We start from the raw sequence: 23086 nt of genomic DNA on the forward strand, positions 1-23086 counted from the left end.
AAACAGATTAAGTGAATTTTCTAGAGCCACATAGTAAATGGCAGAAGTGATATTCAGACCCATTCCCTGCATTTCTAAGGCCAATACTCCTTCTATTACACAATTTTGCTTTGCTGAAATGAAAGGTCCCTTTCTAGTGGGTGGCTTTTTTATGAGGCTCAATTCTGACTACTCTGGAGAATTATTCAGCTGTTACTAAGGAACTAGGAAAGAATGTAAGGAGTAAAGATCTAGCTATTCCTATGCTTGGATTTTCAGTGACTAGCAATATAGGTTCTGCTGACTTGGAATACACAAGCTTACTTTAAAAAGCCTCATGCTAGAAACTGGGACCATTCTGCTTTGGGGCCTTTTGTGGTCCTACTTCATGTAAAAAAAATAGCATATGTACATAACTGATCCCAATGACCTTATATTAAAAAGAATTAGTCTCCCAGTTCTAAGTATTTACTACAAACAGCCTTAAAAACTTATGTTAGGTAGGTTTGTTGGAATGTTTTGAAAATCTACATTAGATTTTGTTCAACAAACATTTAAGGCCCTACTCTGTCAAAGGCCTCCTGTTACAAACTGTGGCTACAAAGACAAAAAAAGAAAACAATCTCTACCCTCAAGGGGATGTCTATTTTACTCAGGATTTGAGGCCAGCACAGGTAAAAAAAATAATACATGAACAGAGAATTAAATATAAAGTAATCTTAAGAGAAAGAATCATGACATCTGAGGGGGTAAGGAAGGTCTTCCCTAGTAGGGGAACAGAGGAAGGTAGCAGAGTGAAAGCATTGTTTCTCCAAGCTTTCCTGGTATATACAAACTAAATAACCCATCAAACTGAAATCTGGGCCAAAAAAAAAATACAATAAAAAGTCATAGTGAATCATTTTTCCAGCTCAGAGCAGTTTAGGAAGACAGAAATTGAGGTATACAAATACTGAGGTGGGGGAAGGGGCTGGTCAGGAACACAGCCACAAGGCACAAGGTGGTGGCAACAACTGGCTGTGGCAACAACTGGCTGTGGCAGTCAAGGAAATATTAGAGAGCAGCCCAATGCATAGGACTGGTAACGGGATTGAACATTTGGTCAAGAAATTGCCTGGGATCCCTGTACTCGTCCTGGGAGAAGGATTGGGTGCCATTTAACAGATGTCTCCCCCATTGCCCAGTTCCAGATCATAGTTGCAGGTTGAAGAGGAGACCAGTCTTAAAGGAACAGGGGCCCTTCCTAGGTAAGAATAAGAGCACAGAACAGGAGGGCAGTGACCAGACCTCATCCAGATCCCAGATTTTTTTTTTGAAGCTTTGTTAATAGATGTTTTGACTTCATTGTCTTTGAGTTTGTGTCTTCCTTCATCTTCCCTATTACCATAATCACTTTTTATGGTCATGTTTTTTTTCTTATTTGCTCATTTTCTCACCCTATTTCTGGGTTTTGAACTTTATGTTAAGGTTGACCTCTGTTCTCAGCATTGGGTGTAGAAGGAAGGGCCCTGTCCCAAGCTTCAGGTTTTCTTTGAACTGCAATTTTCAGAACTAGTTTTGGGGGTTTGAAAGTTTTCAGTGCTTCCAGTGCCATGATTTGGGGAGAGATGTGGTCACTACTTTCTCAATTCCTACTCTGCTCCTTAGCTAGGAAGGGCTCTTAATTCCTTTGGATCACAACTGATACTATTCTTCAGGGTCTTTGATCCCTTGGGATCAGAAGTGATACTGTTCTTCAGTATCCCTGATTTTTTGTGCCGCTCAGGACTTTTTCTCCCTCTTAACTGAAAGTGCCCTTGAACTATGACCCAGAAGTGGGTAAAGACAACTGAGTTGCTAAACAGCATCTGGTCTTGCATCAAGTGCTAGCACAGGAGTTCCTTGTAATCTCCTGCTGAGTAGTTACTAAGTCCCCTTACCACCTCTGACTTGAAAGCTCCAAAAGCCATTGTTGCTTCTGTCATTCCCACCCACCCCCACCACTGGTGTTTCCTACACATGGGCTTCAGGTCAGCCTCCAACCCCATGTCAATTATCTCTCTTTCCAACCTCTTATGTTATCTTGGGCCAGAAGAATGTCTTACCCTGACCTTTTGTTGGTTCTCCCACTCTAGCTGTCAATTTGAAGTGTTATTTTAAAGTCATTTGTAAGGGAATGTTGGGAGAGCTCATCCAAGTTTTGTCTCTACTCCACCATCTTGGCTCCATCCTCAGAAGTCTGGAAATATGTTTTGCATGGTTTCTCCTGTATAATGGATATCATATTGCTTTCCTTCTTAATGGTTGGGGGAAGGGTAGGAGGGAGGGAGAGAATTTGGAACTCAAGATTTATAAACATAGATGTTAGAAAAATTTACATGTAATTGGTAAATATTTAATGAATAATTTAAAAATACATATATTTAAAACAAAGCAATTTGGAATTATGCAAATGAAATTACGAAAATTTCTATGCCCTCTAACCCAGAGATTCCATATGAGCCTATTTTCCAGGGAAGTCATTGATAAGAATAAAGTGCCCACATACAACAAATATTTTTAGCAACACTTTTTGTGATGGCAGTGAATTAGAAACAGAGTAGATCCTCATCGATTAGGAAATGGCTGAACAAATTGTGACACATGAATGTAATTGAATATTACTATGTTGTAAAAATATTGAATATAATAAATACAGAGAAGCATGAAAAGACCCACATGAACTGATAATGAATATTGAAGTAAGCAGAGCCAAGAAGACAATATACACGATGACTACAAAAATATAAATGGAAAGAACAACCACACACACACAAAATCAAAAGTGAATTAGCAAAATCATAAAGATCAATCATAGCTTAAAGGAAGAAATATGAGTGGACACTCCTTTGTGGAGGTGATAAGTCCACAGGTGTTGTACATCATTCACATTTTCAACTTTTTCCATGTCTTCATGGATTGTGCTCATTTTTCCTCCTTTTATCTTTTTGTCTTTAAAAAATACCATGCTATATGAGATGACTGTCTGAGAGGAAGGGAAGAGTAAAGATATTTGGGGAAACTATGATGATGTAAAAAACAAAAGACATCAATAAAAGCTTATTTTTTAAAAATGCATGGGAACTGTAGCACATGGCTCAGGATTCAGTTGGAATAATCTGATCTCAGATATGAAATGAAGTTTGTGACATTGATTGCAGGAAAAATGCAAAGCTCCTATAGATTTCCAGTTCAAATAAAATAATTGGAAATGCATCCAACTGTGAGCATATCTTTCAAATATTGCATGTAACATCCAACTGAACTTACTTAAGAACAGGTTGGTTTTGCTTTCATTTACATGGAAACCTGGCATGATTAGCTGTTTCCTTTCTTGATAAAAAGAAGCTATATTTTTGTAAATTGTAGAGCTGGTTTTTGCTGTTAGTTTGCTTTTAAATAAAGAAAAAATAAAGATTCAGAGAAGATTTGTGGTGTCTCAGGAAGCTAGAAGATTCTCAAGACAGAAAAAAAAAGAGAAATAATTATTAGGATGACATTAAGGTGATTTAGTGGTATCTACTGAATTCAACCTTGTGAAACAAAGTGTTGGCAATTTGGGAGGAAAAAGTCTGGGTCTGAATCCTGGCTCTATACTTACTACCTATGGGACCTCAGACAAGCTACATCAGCTCTCTGGGTCTCAGTTTCCACATCTGTAAAAAGAGGGCATTGAGACTAGATGGACTCTATGGCCCTTTCCAGTTCTGGAGCCATGACCCTATTATTGTAAGGGTAGGGTTGACTGAATAAACCAAATAAGTCATCCTCACTGAAAGCAAGTGATAAAGTGCAGTGACCTTGCGTCCTAACCAGGTGATGTGTCTAGAATGAATCAAATGAATGAAAGACTTAAGTATAAAAAAAAAAAAACTTTGATCAATTTAGATGTCTCTTATGAGCTACTGGGTAAACTGGAAATGATGTAACACAGGATGAATAATTGGATTCATTAAGGAAATTTGGACATGGAGTTGGCCAGAGAGGAACAGAGAGTTGGACAAGCATCTAGGTGGCAGAGAAGAAAGAAATTCACTTCTGAGAAAGAATCATTTGGGGAAGTGTTCAGCCTCCACCCTCCATCTTTGCCATAGGAGGACTATGTGAACTTCAGATGCCCAAAGGACTTTCCATCTGTGTCTTACTAGCTTTTCAGCCAGTAGCTACATTGTAAAGCAATAATAAATTGGACTTGAGTTCACTACTTCACAAAGAGCCCAGCAGAAAACCACGCCATAATAAAGAGGAGGGCCATAAGGAATTCTGCAAAGGGACTTCTAGTTTCCATGAGTTTCCCCTTTGCCTCATGGACTCTCAAAGCTTGAGTCCACATTTCCCTGAATGCTATATGTACTTGAGGGAGATTGTATCATAGACTTTTAGGGAATTTTTTTTTACATCACTTTAGGAAAGACTTCTTTCTAAACACTAATTGTTCCTAATTATTTGATAGAAACTGACCTTCATGGTATGAAGTTCACCATTTGGGGTTTGTAACTATATAGAATTAGAATGACAACCTCCAATGCTTTAGGGGGATTCTTAAAGCCCTTAAGGGATTGAGTAGATATGCTCTGATGTACTGATTCATGCACTGACTCATCAGTGGGAATGAGAGTTGAGCTCATAGCTCCAGAGCATGAGACACTGTGATTGAACTTGACACAGTCTTAAGGATAAGGATTGAGCTCTTTTAATTATCTAGAATCACATTGATTAAGTTATAGAATTGAAGGAGATGTTAAAGATTATATGATGTGACCATTTTGTTTTATAGTTGAAGAAACTGAAGACTGTAGAAGCTAGGCTATACAACTACTAGTATGGATATCTTAAAAAGAATCAGCTTCCATTTCATTTCACAACCCCAAAAGGATCGCAATTCTTTTTGGCCAAGGAAATCACAAGAAAAGACAAGTCTAATAGTTTGAAAGCTCTTTGTCAACTCTGATCCTCCCTGAACCTTGAATAACGGCACTGACTTTCCACTTCCTGAAAAGATGAAGTCATATTAAAGACAAATTACTGTTTTGTTGCTGATGTTAGTAAAATGATATATTCCATCATTCTCCTTCCTTTGTTCTACTAGAACTTCAATTCTATCATTTCTTTATTTACTTTGCTCTTTTCTACTTCCTTAACATCTTTCAGATGCTGGAAAGTTATGCCTTGGGCCAAATCATGAGATCTTTTAAGGTCTCAGTTTCTTCATCTGTCAACTAAAGTATTTGGACTAGATGAGCACTAAGGTCCCTTTCAAATTCAACAATACATATTTTTAAGTGTGAAAAGCATTGTGCCAGGCACTGGAGGGAGATATTGAAGAGTAAATAAGATTTAGTCCTTTCCTTCAGTGATCTTACAAGAGATAATAGCAAACAATGAAAAAGAAAGGTGAAAATTAAGTACTAAGATGGAGAAAGCTTAGAGGTGAGTACTGGGATCTGGAAATGCTTACTGAAGAGGTGAAATTGGAGCTGGATTGTAAAGATGGCTAAAGTAGGATTTCTGCAGGCAGAGATAATGGAGAATAAGGAAAGATATTCTAAGCATAAGGAGTAGCATGAACAAAGCAATGGAGGTTGGAGAGACAGCATGGGATATATCCAGAAACACATGCACACACACACGAAATTACCACAAAAAAATACTAGTGTTGTAATTTAACGTAGATGAAACTCAAGCAGATTTATTCTTCTATTTTAGTGAGAAGGTGAATGATTATGGGTTGATTATTTAGATTTGAGCTTCAGGGAATTTTTTCATACCATCTGATAGCCTTCTCTCCTATCTATTTCCTTTTACAAATCATTCTCCAGCTTCATTGAAGCTTTAAAATGTGGTGAATCTTTGAAAGGAAGATGGAATATGGAGAAACAAGGTATGGTTCTGAAGGCATAGAGTTTAAAACAACCTTATGTACCTAACCCAATCCACTAATTAAAAAGTGATAGTTGGGTTGTGGTTTTTTTTCCAAAAACTTTTATTGATATATTCACCTCATCTTTGCTTCCTTAATTAACTCTCTCTTGTAACACAAGAAGAAAACAATTAAGCAAAAGTACTAGAGGCCATGACCACATATGACAACATATATAATAACATTCTGCCCCCTGCCGCTCTTCTGTGATAAGGGAGACATATGTCATTACCTGTTCTCAGGTGTCATTATTCACCCCAGTTGCTCAGAGTTTTGCATGTTCTGATTTTACTGATATCATCTTAGTAATATATTTTTCTTCTGGCTTTGCTCATTTCACTCTGTCTCAGCTCCAATGTTCTTTATTTTTCTGTCCTCACTGATGTTATTCATGTAAAAGCTTTTAAATGTTAGTAATCAAAACTCCTTATTTTGTCTTTTATGCTAACTTCTCCTTCTTGATTCATTTAAGGATCCTTGCCCTAGCCACAGCTGTGAAAGGCACCTCTTCTTGATTTCTTCTTATTTTCAACTTATGATATGGGTTTTTATAATTCAGGCCAACTGCCCATTTTTGAGCTTATTTTGATATGCACTTGAAAATGTTGGCCTAAACTTAATTTCTGAACATCTGCTTTCCAGTTTTTCCCCTATTAGTTTATGCTGTTAGCCAAACTATCAGTTTTGGTGATGAGGAAAAATGTGTCCCAAAGTTTTAACTATGGCTTCCCTATGATCATAATAATTAGTAGTAAAGACTAACCTCCAATTTCTCCTATTATACTATCTACCCGGATAGCCTTATATATTCAGCATTATTGTTCATTGTTAACATTTCAAGTCTGGCGTAAGTACACCTTTTGAGGTTTATTACATTCTACCTTTCACTTATCCCTATAATTCTCTTGCACGGTTAGCAGATGTAGTAGTATTTCCAAAAGAAATTATTTTGTGATCATGAAGACAGGGGGTTATTTTTAAATTTTTTTTTCCTTGGGGCATCTAGGTGGTGCAGTGAATAGAGCACCAGCTCTGAAGTCAGGAGTACCTGAGTTCAAATCTGGCCTCAGACACTTAACACTTACTAGCTGTGTGACCGTGGGCAAGTCACTTAACCCCAATTGCCTCACTAAAAAAAAAAAAAAAATTCCTCAATTACAAGTAAACAAACATTTAACTCTTATTTTGTTGTGTGTTTTCTTTAATTTTGAGTTCCAAATTTTCTCCCTCCATTCACCTTCCTCCTCTTTGAGGAAGCAATCAATTTAATATTTATTGTGTACATGTAGTCATGGAAAGCGTTTCCACATTAGTCATGTAATGATTGGAATGATGCCACCTGCTGGAGACTTACTGTAGGAAAGCTTCAACATGAGGAGAGGGTCTCTGAGGGCAGGACCATGCGTCTTTCCTTTGGCGTCAGGAAGTGACGTTTGCTTGTGGGAGGAAGGGGGAGGCTGGTACACTGGCTCACTCTCTTTTCCTGAGGACTCTGGTGGAGAAGGGAACTAGAAATGTGCTCTCCCTTTAATAGATAGAAGAATCTAGGCTTTTCTCTCTCTCTTTACCAAATTCTTATTCTCCTTAATAAATGCCTAAAAGTCTAACTCTTGCTAAAGCTTATAATTTATTGGCGACCACTCATTAGATTTTAGTCAGACTAGCTAGAATTTTAGCCCTTGCAGTCAAATTACAAAAGAAAACACAGACAAAAACACACCCAAGAATAATAAAGGGGAGGATGCTTCTATCTGCATTCAGACTATCAATTATTTTTCTTTGGAAGTGAATAGCATTTTTCATCATGTCATTCAGAATTATCTTTTATCATCATATTGCTGAAAATACTCTAAGTCATTCATAGTGGATCATCATAAAATATTGGTCTTACTGTGTACAATATTCTGGTTCTGCTTATTTCACTCATCATCAATTCATGTAATCTTTCCAGGTTTTTCTGAAATCCACTTGCTCATCATTTCTTTTTTTTTTTTTTAAGTGAGGCAATTGGGGTTAAGTGACTTGCCAAGGGTCACACAGGTAGTAAGTGTTAAGTGTCTGAGGCCGCATTTGAACTCAGGTACTCCTGACTCCAGGGCCGTTGCTCTATCCACTGCACCACCTAGCTGCCCCCATGCTCATCATTTCATATAGCACAATAGTATTCCATTACATTCATATACTACACCTTGTTAAGCCATTTTTCAATTGATAAGATAAGCAAGAGGATCAACTTTTAATAAATGCTAACTAAAACTTTTACTGACATGTGAAGAGATTGCAGTCTGCATCATTGGGACTGCAAGGTGGTACAGTGGATAGACAGAGCACTGGGCCTGGAGTCAGAAGTTCGAATCCAGCCTCAAACACATACCAATTCCTTGATTCTGGGCAAGTCACTTGGCCCTGTATGCCTTGGTTTCCTTATCTGACCTGGAGAAGGAAATGGCAAATCACTCCTATATCTTTGCCAAGAAAACCCCAAAAGGGGTCACAAAGGGTCAGATAGGACTGAAAAAAAAAATACTGAAGGAACATAGGGATGAAATCATGAATTTTTGAAGTACATATATAAAAAATTGAGACTAGATATATGGTTTCACTAGCCTAGAGAACTCCAAATGAGGAAATTCCCTAAGAGAATTAGTAGCCTAGAACACAGAAAGGTAACTTGCTCAGGGTCACAATGTCAGTATATGGCAGAGATAGGATTTGAACCCAGGTCACCATGCCATCATTTACAAACAAGCACACACACACACACACACACACACACACACACACACCAATACTCTATGTATATGTATGAGCAACAGTATAATAGTGAAGAGAAGACTGGCTTTAGAGACAGAAAAAACAGAATTAAATATGCCCCAGCTGTATAATCAAAGTCATTTCAATTTTTACCACTACACCCAGGCAACTTTAAGACGTTTTTAAACTAGATCTCCCCATTTAGCCTGGAAGTGCAGCAACAGCTCATGGGTGCGGTCACACCATGATCAGCACAGAAGCTTTGACTTGCTCCATTTCCAACCCATGCAGGTTTGTCCCCTCCTTAAGTAGCCTAGTAGGCCCCAGCTCCTTGGGAGGTTCAGCCCAATAGTATTGAGCTTAGTGTGGACACCTAGCCTTATTATAGCTCAGGTCTCCCAAGTTCAAGTGATCCACGGATCCCTGCCGTCTCAGGAGCAGGGATTACAAGCCTGTGCCTTCAAACCCAGCAGTGGGTGGAAAGATGGGGAGGCAGTGTAAGTAGGCCACAGCTTATTAACAATGCTAACTGGCCTCCGAGAAATAGTAACAGAGGGTCATGGTTTGAGCCTATTTCAGGGTCTCAAGAACTCTGTCCCATAGTTAAACCCTTTTACATCTCATACTATCCCTGGGGGATACAGACAGTGGAAATTATTAGTCAAGCCTCATACAGATGCATTACCAATCTGAGGATGGCATTTCTATTTGGGTTATTCCTACAAAACTGGACATTTAGGTCTAGACTTCACACATACAATGTATCTATATACACAAGTGAATATATGTAGACACACAAATAGCGTGTTCCATATAGCACTTGGATGAGAGCTTCAAACTCAGTTCCAAAATTGCAGAGCACTGTTAAGTGAGGAGACATGCATAGTTCCAAGACCAACAAAACCTTCTCCTTTACCTGATGGAGGTTGTGATCTAGTAGGCATGAGTCAAAGTAACATAAACAATGATCAAGTGTCACAGTTTCAGACATGCAAGTTTAGACGTGCAAGAGATTACTAGGAAGAGGGAGCACCTGGCAACCGTGGCCTCTTGTTTGAACAACTCTCTCATACATCATAAACAAATTATTTTTTTTCTGATTATTTAATATTTGCTACCCAGTCTGTCATGGTGACTCATGCCTGTAATCCTTGCTACTGGGGGAGTCCGAAGATGCTGAATCAACTGAACTCAGGAGTTTGGATTTACAGTGGGGCTAAATCTGATCAGATATCCATACTGAGTTTTCCAGTCCCTAGAAGCTAGAGGCTACCAGGCTGCCTAAAGAGAGATAAAGGTCAGAGATGGAGCAAGTCAAGGGTCTTGCTCTGATCAGGGTGTGACTGGACCATGAGTGGTCACTGTACTTCCAAGAAAGAGCCAGATAGGGACACTCAGTCTCAAAAAATAAAATTAAAAAAAAAATTACTGCCAGAAGGAAAATGAATGGCTTAAGATTTGTAAATATGAGATCTGTATCATCAGAGAGAATACCCACAGAAGGGAGATCACAAATCCATCAAAACATTACAGGATTATTCTAATTAATGAACACATGTATGTAAATATGTCTATATAGTTAAACTCAATGCCACAGTATTTTTGTGATTTCAGAGAACAGTCTTGGACAATGATTCACACTGCCCTCTTGTGAATAGAATATGTAATCACGTATGCCTGTTCAAGTTTTATTTTATCAACTGAGATGAGTGATTCTTTTTTTTTTTAATAAATGCTCCTACTTTCTATTTTATGCCAAAAGGTAATGGAAAGATGGGGTGGGGGGGCAGTGTAAGTAGGCTACAGCATATTAACAATGCTGATTTGCATCAAAGAAGTAGTAACAAAGGGGCATCATTTGAGCCTATTTCTGTATCTCAAGATCTCCGTCCCATAGTTATAGACTTTTACATCTCATACTATCCCTGAGGTATACAGACAGTGGTAATTATTAGTCAATAAACATCTATTAGGCACCAACTATTTTATTCAACAGGGGCATTCAGTTTTAAAAGGAATTTATCACAGGAAATCCTGTCAGTAAAGTGTTTATAATGTCAATTGAGGTACAGGTATCACCACAGAAAAACAGCTATTTGGGGAAATTTATTGTTTCTTTTTTAAATTTTCCTGTGCTACATGAAGAGACAGCTGGAGCACAAGGTTCTGGGTCCATTTGACTTATCTAATCTTGGATATGAAATGACATTTAGGACAATGAATGAAAAATGCAATACTCTGATAGATTTCCAGTTTGAATGATACAACTGGAAATCTAAACAACTGAGTGTTTCTTGCAAATGTAACATATAAAGTCCTATTGATTGAGTTAGAGAACAGGGGGGTTTTACTTCTGTAATTAATATAAGCCCAAACTAGGGTTTAGAAAGACCAAGGTTCACATTCACAAGGTTCAAATTCACATTTGACACATATCAACTGTGTGACAATGGGCAACTCACTTAAACTCTCAAGATATAGATTACTATCTGAGAGTATAAATTACAGATAAGTTGTCAATCTATAGCAGTGGAGGTATTTTTTACATCAGGAGGGCACACAAATTCTATTTCAAGTCTGGATGCTCTATCCCCACTTTCCTCCCCCACCCCCATACCCCCACAAAAAAAGTTCTATGGAAGAAGATAGACCTTGTGTTTATCCTTGTACAATATTAACTTTTCAGTTGTTTTCCTAAATTTCTGTAAAGCTGTCCTTAAAGTTTTCTCATGGACTCATAACCTACATAGTGTAGTATATAGGGTGTTGTTCAGTGATTTTAGTTGTATCCAACTATTACTGACCCCATTTGAGGTTTTCTTGGCAAAGATACCAGAGTGATTCCTTCTCCATCTTATTTTATAGATAAGGAAACTGAGGCAAACTGGGTTAAGTGACTTGCCCAAAGTTCCACAGCTAGTAAGTGTTTGAGGCTGAATTTGAACTCAAGAAGATGAGTCTTCCTGACTCCAGGCCCATCCTTCTATCCACTGAACCACTTAGGTTACCCTATACGGGGTATAGGTACTGCCTATGGAAGCTTTGTACTGGGTTGCTAAATTACTTTACTGAAATACTTGAAAATGCATTCTTCCAAATAAGTTTCTTTTAGGTATTAGACTTTGGAGTGTGAACATCTCTGAACTGTACCATAACCAGCAGGAACATGCTATACCAACCCTAGTGAAATTTTTTTGAGTGGGGGGGGACAAAGCTTCAGTATGATGAATTATGGATTTATAACATAGACAACACCTAGAACTCCACATTGGAAACACCTCCCACCCCTTTAGTCTTTCCCTCTGATTGAGAGGTTCCTCCCAAGACCTCCATTTAAAGGAGGAACCCAGGTCAGGCATTTCTCATTCCTCAACAAGTTGCACTCCACTTCCCTTATTTCCTAGCACCAGATTTCCCTCCTCCCAGCATCCTTTCATTTGTTGTTTTCTCCCATCAGAATGTAAAGGATTTTTTAATTTATATTTGCATTTCCACATAATGATTGACACAAAATAAGTGCTTAATGGATACTAGTTGGCTGACTCAGTGATAAAGATTAAATTTACCCCAAACTTCACTCAAATTTCCCTTTCATGACCTTTAAGTCACACTGATCACACTTGCTTAGGTAAATAGCTTCATGATCTTGATCTTCTACTACTAACAAGCTAGATAAATAGATTCATGATAGATTCTACTACTAACTACTACTACTACTAATGAACTAGATAAATAGATCATGACTTCTACTACTAACAAACTAACTACATGATTCTTGATCTACTACTAACAAAGAACTTAATTTCTTTAGTTCTTTGGATATGGTTTAGAAAGAATTCCTTTTTTTTCTTCTTTTTAGATTGGAATTGTACTAAACGGCTATTGAGATCCTTTCCAAGTTTGACATACTGTGGCTCTTTTGCTATGTAATTCTTGTCTGTGACTTTCAATACTATACTAGATATCTTGCTCATTTTGTTTGTTTCTTGTTTTTTACTACTCAAGATACTTTTTAGGCTGTTTCTCTGATGTATCCTCTCACTCTTGGTATATGACTGGCTCACCTTCATCGTCAGTGACAATTTTTTAGATGATACATTAAATGCCACTTTTTTAAAAGTATAATTCATCCTTAGTAACATTATGTAACCTATTTACATTCACCATACATCATTCTATTGCTTAGTTGTATGTTGGGTTCTTCTGAAATTGTTGTGTCCAGTGATTTTCAGTCATATAGTATAATGAAAACTATTGAAGTTTAAAGAGATGGGCTTTTTGCCATTATAAATAGTTTTGGATCATTGAAAGCACAGTGTAATTTCCCAAATACCATCCAACCCAATCTTCTTCTTTTATTACTCAATTCTCAATAGACCTTATTGTCCATCTGCAACATCTATCCAAGATATTTATGTGTACAAAAACCAGAGAGAGAACAGACTGAGTTTATTGCCAGGAGGAACTCAGGCAGATGTCACCAGTCAATTTCAGTCTTCTCTAAACAGTCAAACCTTTATAATTTAATTTTCATAGAATGAAAGAATGTGATAGTAATTAATTTTTTCCCTCAAAACAGTTCCACCTTGGTCTTTTTTTTTTAATTTGAGGAAATAGAATATTGAGTATGTTTGCCTTAGTCAGAGGGAGTATGACAAAAGTAAAGAACTAAAATGGATTTTGATGACATCTGTATTAAGAGACTCAGAAGAGATGATATAAGATATAGTAGTTAAAAAGAGAAGACGTATTCTTAACCTAGACATGTATTATTTTCTGTGATTATCCTGGCTATGGAACAGAGAGAGAATGACCAAGAGAATTCACTAAGGAGAGCTATGGCCTTCCTCTCCAGGGGAGAGGCTTACTAACCACAGCACCCCTACTTATCCCAACCCCATCAGTGAAGTGAGGATAGAAATGCTGGCAGTTTCACAGTTTTCGAGGGTTATGTTACCCCTCAATTTGAAATTTGTGACTACAGGAGTTCCTATTTTTATATGACCAAAGTTTGATCCTTATATGTGTTCACTCTTTCCACTGAGAAGGAATATATTTGTGGAACAGTGAGCTCCTGGTTTATGGGGAGAATGTTCTGTTGTTACTTTTATTATTATTCTATTTCATTAAATGTCTTTGCTTTGAACTGTGTGTCATCTGACTAGTAAAATTAAACAAACCAGAGGAGGCTCATTACTATAGTTTAGAAAATGTTCTAACTCACAAAAATACCTAAAACCTGAGGAAGCTTTCTGAAGGCTCAGTGATAAGAAAACCCACAGAATCTATATATGGTTTCTGTCTCTTAAGTGTTACCATTATATATGTTTATGTGTATATATACATATAATACATACATGCTTATATATGCATGTGTATATTGATAAAGTAACTTAATAGGATACCTGTCATAAGTTATAAAAAGGTATAATTGTGGGATTTATATTCAAGCAAGTAGATTTTTTGAATATTTGAAGAATTCAGAAACTGACATTACTACTTCTGTACCTGCACCTAAGGCACAAGCAATGGAGGCATCTAGGCTGAGACGTTTTAATGTTCTAAAAGAACCAGACATTTTTACTTCCACATGACTAAATATTGCTTTAGAATGGCATGTTAAAATTTGGATGGCTCCATTAACTCCTCAATAAGTATACCCCCTGAGGCGATGCAGATCATAACCTACCCAATTCCTTCTTATTGATATTATTCTTGTCTACTACTTCTCATATATCATCTATAGAACTCCCCAGAACACTGAAGGCCATTCCCCCAGATCTTTCAACATTTCATGGGGACCAGTTCACTGGTCCTCATGTGTTCAGGCTGTTTCTTATCCTTCCTATTTTCTTTATAACTGACCCACCTCCTTTTACTTTATCACCATATCTTATGAAAGTTATATGTGACACCATATCTACTTACATATCTATTTACAACCACCATATTTCTTTCCATCATATTCTGTTCCACAATATGTATATATTAATAGACTATATACATTTTGATTTTTCAGGGGTCTTGGTTCTCCATTCTTCACAAAAAATATAATATCACTGAGAAATATATAACATATGATTTGTCAAGTTATTTTTATAAAGTTAACATATCTGAAACAAAAAGTTTGCTTTTTAAAGTATTTTATAACTACAGTAGAAAATAGAGGATTCACCTTATATCCACCAAACTGTCAAAGATATCATAGCAATATATTTTTGGTAACAAAAAATAGAAACAAAGTATGATGCCATTGAGTATATAATGGTTAGACAAATTGTAGTATTTGATAGAACAGTATTGCACCATGAGAAATGCAAAATATGAGAAATTCAGGGAAGAACTGTATGAATTGATATACACAGGAGGGGGTAAAATGGTCAAATCTTCACTTTTAGGAATATCACCTTGGAAGCTGAAAGGTGAGGATGGTTTGGAGTAGGGTCTCTACCTGAGGCTACTTCAGCAGCCTAGGCAAAAGGTGGTAATGAACTTAAACTAGGATTGTGACAGTTGTGTGGCACAGTGGATAGAGCACTTAGCCCAGGAGCAGGGTGATCTAAGTTCAAATCCAGACTCAGACACTTAGTAGCTGTGTGAACCTGGGCAAGTCAATTAAACTGTTTGCCTCAGTTTCCTCAACTATAAAATGGTGATAACAGTAACACCTAGTTATGAGGGTTATGATTAGATTTTTTAATGCAAATTATAATAATACATGTAAAGCATTTAGCATATTGCCTGACAAATAATAGGTGCTCAATAAATGCTTATTCAATTACCTCCCCCACATGAGTAAAAAGAAAGCGACTTACACAAGGTGAGGTTTGTCAAGCTAGAAACTTTCATCTATGCAATGTCACTGATGAGTCTCTGTGTAATGGGTGGAAAAATAATTAGATACACCTCAGCAAAGTTCTGCTCTTTCCTATAAATCATCCGGCACTATTCGGCATATGGAAGTAACAAAGTCAGTTGTAAGAATTTGGCGTAAGAATAGACCCAGTCTTGAGAGTAACTTCTTTCTAGGCCAGCAATGGAGAACAATATGAACTCTGTTCTCAATATGAATTCTGTTCTCAAATCTCAGCACCTCTAACATATGTGTTGATCTCATGGTGTTATTTTTTATTTTAATGACATACCTGATTTTTCTTTCATGACCAGCTTCATCTTTTACATCATTAATCGTTCTCTTCTCAGTCCTGTCCTTCATTTAAGCATGTTCAAATTCTCTAACCAATGCCTCCTTGTTTCTATTTGCTACTACTTAATAATCTTAATTTTTTTTTCTTCATACATAAGCTTTTGGTACATTCTATACATATCTACTACATTTGCCTTCCATTTAACTCTTTTTTTACCATTTGAGCAATGATTTTCTCTTTTTTGTTCCTTAAAACCAAGCTCATAAACATTTACAATAAACTCTTCTCAGTCAAGACGGAAGAAGTATATCTTTGTCACCTTTGAAATATTATAGGGAATTGCCCATCCCCCAAGAGTTTTCACATTAAATCAAGATCAAAACTGAAGTAGAGTGACATATAAACCATCTCCTGGCTATGGTCCAAGACATAGTCCTGCCAAGCCAGGCCATGTTACCTTTCTATTAAGCAAATAAAACTACAACCATGGTGAATGCTATGCCTCAGCAAGCTGGGATTACCTGTGAAGGAATTTGGATCCTAAGTTTGAGGCTGTGAAAGGGTCACCATTTACCATGTCCTAGGGCAGATGGATATTTTAGTGGTAAGTACTGTTACAGTGAGATCATAGATTGTCATAGGTTGTCAATAGAATTATAAAAGCAATTGAGGGGCAGCTAGGTGGCACAGTGGATACAGCATTGGCCATGGATTCAGGAGTACCCAAGTCCAAATCTGACTTCAGACACTTGAAACTTACTAGCTTTGTGACCCTGGGCAAGTCACTTAACCCTCATTGCCCTGCAAAAAAAAAGCAATTGAGGCAGATTTAGTTCAGTTGAGTGGACAAGAAGTGGGAGTGTGAGAGTGAGAACAATCCTAAAGCATGATTACTCCCTGTGTGAGTTGAGGTATAATGGACCCAGAGGTCATGGGAGACACAGAGGTTTATGAATCAGGAGGCTGAGATCTTCAAAGGGAACAAATATTAGGGTAGAGAAGACTAAGGGAGAAACCACACTGACTGGAGAGTAAGAAGAATCATAGATGATAGCTATGGTAGGAACAATAGGATGGCACCATGGAAAAGGAGGAGAGAGAACAGAGCTGGAGGAAAGTTAGGGATGAGGGCAGCAGGGGACTGCAAGAGAAAGAGTTCTTGAAGGTGGAGGGCTAATTGGTGTTCTTGGGAGAGACACTATGACTGAGGTGTACTAATTAGAGAAAAGTCCCCTCTCCCAACATCTTCTGAAAACAACCTTACTTCCTTATTCTTGATTAAAGCCCATACATGACTCCCAATGCCCCCTAGAAAAATGAACCAGGAGAGGACCTAAAGCATGGATTTCTGAACAAAGTAAGAAATAATCAGTCGGCACTTTTGAAAAGCAAAGCTCTGGTTGTAAACATTATTCCTTAACCTTTGTACCATCATAACCTGAAAGAGTAAATTAATCTTCCAAAGTTATTTTATTTAGTGCTTAACAGTAACTTATGCACAAGAAGTTATCTTGACAAATGGAATAGCTTAATAACTTTTCAATGCCTATCCTAAACTCCATGTCCATTCAGGGTCTCCGGAAAAATCCAATATTTGTGAAATGCATTTATTTTAAGGTTTTTTATCTTTACTCTAATTTTTAATTTATCCACATATCAAATTATTTTTGCCTAAAATAGTGAACACTGAATAGCAATTCCATTTAAAATACTGAACTGAATGACAGTTATGGGATTTCACTGGGCAATGAATTTCAAAATAATAAGCTGCTTGAGATGTACAATCTGGTGCAACTTGTTCAAGGACAGCATTGTTTCCATGTAATATCAATCCCCCCCCCAAAAAAAGATTGGTTTTTTATTTTTGTTTTTGTTTTTTTTTTTTAGGGCAATGAAGGTTAAGTGACTTTCCCAGGGTCACACAGCTAGTAAGTGTTAAGTATCTGAGGCCAGATTTGAACTCAGGTACTCCTGAATCCAGGCCCAGTGCTTTATCCACTACGCCACCTAGCTGCCCCCAAAAAGATTGTTTTAATGGACTTACTGAGTGAAAAATTATTGAATAAAACATATTAAGCACTTACTAGTTATAAAGCATTGTGCTAAGCCCTGGATATATAAATAGAAAAGTAAGACAGTCCCTGCCCAGAAAGATATCATATTCTAAAGGATGAAATAAAAGATATGGGAATTTTCAGCCTCAAAAATAAGAGAAGACCCCATGAACCCCAAAATACAATGGCAAAGCAGGTGGTACTTCACATCCACTGAAAAATGCCCTTGATTTCTAATTGGAGAATGTCAAAGACTATTGTTTTAAGTGTTTTAACAAAGATTATATTTAATTCTATTTTTTTTAATTAAAAACTACAAACATCTCAAAAATTATGCTAATGAAAATGTGAATTTATGTATTTAGATAAGGCACCTTAAATGGATTAAAGACATTTAGTCAGCAACTTATGTAGAAATCTTTTAAAGTTAATATTAGGTAAGCTTTAACACATGACTTACATGTAAATTTCCTTAGTTCCATACTCATACATAATGAGAACAATATGACTCTTCACCAGTGCATATTTTCAATGAACAAATCATTCCAGATTCTTCCTTTCCTAAACAAGAATCAATCCTTAAATAAACACTGTCCCACCAGTGAAAATGGGTCTCTTCTACTCATTTTTTTGCAGTCAATATGTTTTTATGAAAGAATCAGAAAGTTTTAATAACCTCAAACATTTGACAAGATACGGAGGTTGGGCCATTGCACAAATGAGTAAATCAGAAGAGATATAAATGCTCCAAACTTGCAGTAAAGTCAGTTACTCCTAACTTATACCACCTATTATGGTCTCCTGCACCCTTAATCTATTAAAGGCTATTAATCCCAGGAGCTTTAGCCCTTAGACATCGAATCCTAGAAGTTGAATCCATTAAAGTAATACAAAATTTTGCATTAGTGAGAAATTTAATCTGCATATGAAATATAGGAACAATCTCTGAACTCAATAAAAACTTGTAAACCCTTTGGAACAATAATTAAGTCAGGAAAGATCATGCAAATCTATAAAAAAATTACTCTTATATAATGAAAATTGGAGAAGGAAATGGCCAACACTCTAGTATCTTTGCCAAGAAAATCCCCACAAAGTCCTTGGGGGTCACATAAAGTTGGACAAGACTGAATGACTAAATAACAAGAACAAATATAACAAAAATAGAATCTTTAATGATAACACTAAATATATATGGCATAAAATCACTTCTGGGTAGGAAACTAAAAGATATTGAGTTCTTAACCTTCTTTGTGACATGAACCCTTTTGGAAAGCTGATGAAACGTATAGATTTGTCTCAGGATGATATTTTTAAATAATTGAAGAAAATGATAAATTTCTGTTAGAGGTTAGTGAAAATAAAGGGGTCATTTTGTTTCTTCACCAAAGTTCATACAACCCCTGAAATCTATCAACAAATATCTTAGGGTTCAGTGGATCCTAGGCTAAGAATAAATGAAATAGATTATAGTTAACTCTTATCTTAATGATGCCTGACTGTACATGAGGCCATGGTCAGGGAGAGTGAGAGAGCACAGCCTCCAACCCTCTATTCTCTATTCAACCACAGGGAAATAAGATGAGAGGGAAAGGATGGGAAGAACCAAAGAACCTCTTCAGTACAGAACATGCAATGGTTGTTTCTACCTCACAGTTGACAAAAAAGAAAAGAAAAAAGTCAGAGAAATGCCAGGAGACTGTTCTCTTGCTATCCAGAAGGAAAGATTGAAGTCCCAAAATCTTGAAAACTTGATCTTCTGTTATGTCTGTTGCAGGAATAAGAAAGAAAGGGACTGTGAAAATATTGTGTTGTGTGTGGATGCCTAAGATAAGAAAGAACATGGAACAAGGAAAGGTACTACACTGTATAGCAGAGGCATAACAATGTGTCCAATGTCATGGCACTGTCAGCTACAGATGCTGAAGAGCATCTGAAATCTCAGATCATAGTCCAGGTAGCCTGCTGCTTTTCTGAAAAATACCCCCAAATCAAAGGGCACAGAGCCATGGAGCTCAGGGTACTGTTTCCACTTAGTCCTCTTGACATTGGAGGGACTATCAGCAGCAGGAATTTATTCTAATCTGATCCAGTGGGCCTGATGATATCTCTGATCATCCTGATGCATTCTAGAAGTGCTAGAGAAAAGAACCTCATACCCCTTCTCCCTTTTCACCCCCACTCATACCCAATATCCCCACTGGTGCCAACTCTGTTTCTCATTTTCCTACACAGCTGTTTCCAGGCTACCTTAGAACCTCGTCATGCTTGAAAATAACAAAATTCTGTGGGCAGCTAGGTGGCGCAGTGGATATAGCACCAGCCCTGAAATCAGGAAGACCTGAGTTCAAATCAGGTCTCAGACACATGACACTTACTAGCTGTATGACCCTGGGCAAGTCACTTAACCCTCATCGCCCTGAAAAAAAAAAAAACACAATATAATTAACAACTGACATATTTGAGCTGTGATGTTTAAAATCTAATGCGGGTCCTAACCTGCCCCTCCCCCAGTTTTGGGGGGAAACTAGCTAAGATTGCTGATAAATTCAGCAAGAGTTTTAGGCTTTTAAGTATTTATTAAAGTGTATGAGAATTTAGTGAAGAGAGAGAGGTTGAGAACATATCCCTTATAGCATGGAAAGCCCTAGCTTAGATCTATTCAGTATAGCCAGAGAGAAAACCCTCCCTTCCTAGCAATCCACGTGAAGTTTCTGCCACCACAACAAAATCCCAGATGAAAAAAGGCTGCATCTCAGCAGCTTCTCCCAGAAGCCCTCTGTGAAACAGGAAGCAAGGCCATCCACACACACATTTCCAAGTTAATTGGCTGGTAGCTTTGATTGACATGACTTCATGCGGTTCTATAGACATAACTTCCAGATGCCAAGTCACATGCAGATGCCAAGTCACATGCTTTTCCTCAGGGTAGAACGCTGGTTCTCACAGAACTATTTGAATGGGAAGGAGCATCTCTTCTTCAATTCACTGTGCCAGAATTAGTCAAATATCCTGAATGCACTATCATCAGGTTTCTTTTTGAATATACTCTGAAACCAAGTTTAGTGATTATGTCAACTCCTTGGAGTGTTGAAGTGAGCAATGAATTTGATTCATAACATTTGAGGTGAATCTTGGCTCTTCCATCTACTATCTGTGCAACCTTGGGTAAGTGTCTTAATCTCTATGCTCCTCAGTTTCATCACTTGTAAAAATGAGGTAGTTGGTTTAGATGGCCTCTGAGGCTCCTTTCAAGTCTAAATCAACACTCCCGTATTTAAGATTCCAGGGGACCCATTTGTGATGACTTCTTGCAACGAGCAAAAGAACATGCCTCCATTGACTTTTTTTTTTGCAGGCAATGGGGGTTAAGTGACTTGCCCAGGGTTACACAGCTAGTAAGTGTCAAGTGACTGAGGCTGGATTTGAACTCAAGTCCTCCTGAATCCAGGGCCAGTGCTTTAACCACTGCGCCATCTAGCTGCCCCCATTGACTTTTTTTTAAAACAGCATTGTTTTTAATCCTAACTGGTCAAGAAATCCTTGTTCTCTTCTCCAGGGCTGCTTTCAGCTTTCCTCAGAAAGGCAAACCTAAAGCTAAGTCTCTTGTGATTTGTCCCGAAGTACAGTAGTGTTCCAGTTGTGGGAAAAAATTAGCTTAATATGCAATAAAATTCTCTCATATGAATGAATTAGGAACATTTGAGGAGAGACCATGAACCATGATGTTAATAGGATCCTGAATAGCCTTTCTTAACCAATGGTCATTTCTTTCTTTTAATACATAGAGGTTAAACCAAAATTCTTGTCACTGATTCTGGCATTCTTTTAAAATTTGATGTTTTAAAAACCAATTTAAATTATTGAAAATCTTGACACAGAAAAACAAAATTTCAGCAACTATATTCCCTCCACAGAATTCATCTTTAATAGGGCACAGGAGTTAGGGACAAGGTCTACCCTAGGGCAAAATCATTGTGGAGTCAGATTTGTCTAGATTTCCTGCTTCTCAATCAACAAAGGTAGCTATAAGTGGTGCAGTGGATAGAAGACTGGCCCTGGAATCAAGACGATCTGAGTTCAAATATCACCTCAAATGCTTACTAACTATACCCTGGGCAAGTCACTTAACCCCAATTACCTTAAACATCCAGGGCCATCTCCAACGGACAAAAGACAAGAAAAACCTCAATCAGTGAGCCTTCATTAAGCACACTTACTATGAGCCAAGCTCTAGTGAAACAGAAAAATTAAAAGGCTCCCGGATATATATTCTCATAGAAGAAATGAAATTAACACCAATGGGCACAAACAAGATAAATGCTGAAGAGATGGTCTTGAATCTTAAAAGAGAAGACCAGCAACTGTAAGGACCAGGAACAGCCTCTCATAAAAGGTGGCATTTGACCTGAATCTTGAAGGAAGCCAGAGATCCTAAGAGGTGGATGGGGAGGCTGGAGGTGGGGAGAGAAAATTATAGGCATGAAGGACAGATAGATGAGGCAAAAGTACAGAAAGGGGAGAGAGAGCTTCTCATATAAGGAACAACCAGGCTGGGCTGCCGGGTGCATTCCTTCCACCTTGGATTCCATTCTAGCAGGACATCTGCAACAATGTTTACAAATCCTAGAACCTAATGATCAGGATCTGGCAAAGCCCATTTTTCCTGGTCAGCAAAACTTTTACTGTCCAAGGACCTTACTTCTTTTTTTAAAAAACACATTTTAATACAGGTGAAACATTGAATGATTCCTTCACTTCAGCAACTTCACAGCCAAACCAGGAGGCAAGGACTATTTAAGTTTCTCTGCCTTCTCTTTGTCTGTGATGACCAAGGTATACAGGTATCTGCTGCAGCTAACCTTAAGCTTCACATTGTCCTTGTTTTTCTTGATCTTGACAGATTTGGCATCCTTTCACCTGGCTGTGAGTCTTTCATTTCCTCGATCTTTTGGGGCATGGTGGTAGTGGTGGCGGGATGAGGGAGCAACGCAGGGCCCAAGAGACTGAGCAACTGCCAAAGGACTGAGAAAGATGGAAAAACCAAGCTCCTTACTTTTTAACAGGTAAGTAGGCAAACAACAAGCATTTGTTAAGCAGTAAATAAGGGCAAGGGACAAAAATTCAAACAAAACCAAAGGCTGTGCCTGCCCTTAAGGAGCTCACATTCTCTCTCTCTTTTTTTCTTTTCTTTTTTTCTTTCTTTCTTTCTT

At 37.6% G+C, this 23086-nt stretch overlaps 1 pseudogene; it reads right to left on the minus strand.

The window, feature by feature from the left end:
* The window catches only part of LOC122732197, a 38473-nt pseudogene extending 22586 nt beyond the window's left edge, over positions 1–15887 (minus strand).
* Positions 15888–23086: the final 7199 nt, after the last annotated feature.

This window comes from Dromiciops gliroides, chromosome 6 (genome assembly GCF_019393635.1).
Source record: "Dromiciops gliroides isolate mDroGli1 chromosome 6, mDroGli1.pri, whole genome shotgun sequence".
Lineage (NCBI taxonomy): Eukaryota > Metazoa > Chordata > Mammalia > Microbiotheria > Microbiotheriidae > Dromiciops > Dromiciops gliroides.